The sequence below is a fragment of the Colobus angolensis genome, unplaced genomic scaffold, assembly GCF_000951035.1.
Source record: "Colobus angolensis palliatus isolate OR3802 unplaced genomic scaffold, Cang.pa_1.0 Scaffold539, whole genome shotgun sequence".
NCBI classification, from domain to species: domain Eukaryota; kingdom Metazoa; phylum Chordata; class Mammalia; order Primates; family Cercopithecidae; genus Colobus; species Colobus angolensis.
In genome coordinates, this window is record NW_012118921.1 from 475,088 (window position 1) to 477,505 (window position 2,418).

The following is a 2,418-nucleotide window of genomic DNA, read 5'->3' on the forward strand; positions in this document are numbered from 1 at the left end:
GGCTCACTGAAACCTCCACATCCTGGGTTCAAGCTATTCTCCTGCCTCAGCCTCCTGAGTAGCTGGGACGACAGGCGTGCACCACCACACCTGGCTAATTTTTGTATTTTAAGTAGAGACAGGGTTTCACCATGTAGGTCAGGCTGATCTCGAACTTCTGACCTTGTGATCTGCCCGCCTCAGCCTCCCAAAGTGCTGGGATTACAGACATGAGCCACCGCATCAGCTTTATTCAATCTTTAGCCAAATAAAAATAAAAATTTTAAACAAAATTATCATTAAAACGGTGGCGTTAAAAACTGCAAGGATGGTCTGGAGAAACATGTCACACCGCTAAGCTCAGGAAAGGCGAGGCCTCTGTCTCTTCCAGCTGTGCTGTGAGCACGGGGTCGAGGAGGTTTGATTCCTCCTTGCTCAGTCATCAATGCCAGATGACACTTCTTGGGGACATCTAATACCCGCCCTCTCCAACTCTTGGGATTCTGGTGAGACCGATGCAGAAAATGAAGATGTGAGCAGCATCTGGAAAAGTACATGTTATGCAAATGCAAGCTGGTTTTAATCAGTGATGATTTATATTACTCAGACAGTGTTAACAGAATCTTAGCTTGGAGGTATCAAAACAGCCCACCTCTAGTTTGTAAACACATCACGTGCACGTGTGTGCACACACAATCCACACAAAGGGAGCCTGCCAGGTGCTGATGGCAGTGAGTTCCGCCCGTGGTTACTAGGAGAAGGCTTCACGGGCTAGTGAGTCTCGTGGTGAGCCTAGGAGGAGAAACCTTGTGGGGAACAGTCCTGGTGCTGGGACTCAGGGCTCCAAGGACGTTTCTGGCACCCTCTTGCCACCAGGCGAGCCAGACACATCCGCTGTGAGTCTGGGGCTCCGGCCAGGACTGCTTCCTTCCCTTACCCAGCTGGCTAAGGGTGGGAGAGGCTGCTGCCTCTGGACTGGCCTCTGTACCCCAGTCCCCGTTCCCTGGGTGTAGGAAAAGACAGGTGTGCGCACCCAGAACGAATGCTGGAGAACCACCAAGGCCGGCGCCGGCCCCAGGGTGCAGGTGTCTGACGCTGCTGAATAAATCATGATGGTGCCCAGCGAAACTTCTCCCCCCAGAGTAGCTTTCTCTGCCTTCCAGATGCTATCTCCCCGCAGGAAGCCAGGTGGCACGTACGTGACCCTTCTTCAACAGATGGCAAGCAGGGGTGAGCCTTCCACCTGGTCAGGCTAACATTTCCTAAGCTGGAACGGGCCTTTGCAGGGATCCACACGAACCCCCAGCAAACTGTTCCCAGCACGGCACTCTGCACCATCTTCCATGGCTGCTTGCCTGCCTGTGTCCTCTCCTGGACCCAAAGCTTCAGAAGGCCAGGACGTGCCCCCTGGTCCACCAGTGTCTATGTCTATCTTCTTTGTATTCCCAGGGCCTAGAACAGAGTCAACGCTGGATCCAGAAAGAAATAGAGGCAGAGAGAGGGAGGGAGGGAGGGAGGAGGAGAGAGAGGAGAGAAAGAGAAAGAGAGAAAGAGGAAGAAAGGGAAAGAAAGAAAAAGAAAAAAGGAAGGATAGAAGGAAGGAATGAGAAAGAAGAAGGAAGGAAGGAAGGAGAGGGGAGGGAGAGAAAGAAAAAGAAAGAGGGAGAGAAAGAAAAATAAGGAAGGAAAGAAAGAAAGAGAAAGAAAGAAAGAGAGAGAGGGAAAGAGAGAGAGGGAAAGGAAAGGAGAAAAGAAAAGAAAAGAAAAGAAAGGAAGGAAGGAGAGAGGGAGGGAAGGAAGGAAAGAAAGAGAGAGAGAGAAAGGAAGAAGAAAGAAAGAAAAAGAGAGAGGATATATTATTTTCCATGATGAAAGCCAGATATCTCCAGACCCCTCCACTCCATTGAATCTCTCTTTAAGAAACTCTCAAGCCAGTGTATCTGCCTATTATTATCTCCCATTATATGAAGATTCCTGTCTAAAATGCGTTGGGAGCAGTTTTACTCGATTCCAGAAAAGATGAATAGCCTGCTTCCTGACACAGACAAGTAAATAACTCTAGATTCTCTATTTTTGCCCTGGTTTCTTACGTTGATACAGCAATCAAGCTGACGTGGCATTGCCTTGATCTAGTAATCCCTTTTATAAAATGACCTTTAGAATGTAACATACTTCCAAGCAGAGAGTCAGTTAAACAAGGTAATTTACTCTGGGTAGCATATCTTCCAATATTCTTGGGCCAAAAGTAACCATAGGAGAGGGCCAGATAAAGAGGAGCTGTGAGGATTAATTACTCATTTTGGTTGAGTGCGCTGCCGGGTAGGGGGGAAACAAATCTTTTTCTAGAGAGAGAGGGAGGATGGGAGGCAAGGAGAGAGAGAGAGAGGCAGAAACACAGACAAAAAGAGAGAGACAAGGCGGCAGAGAGAGAGGCAAAGA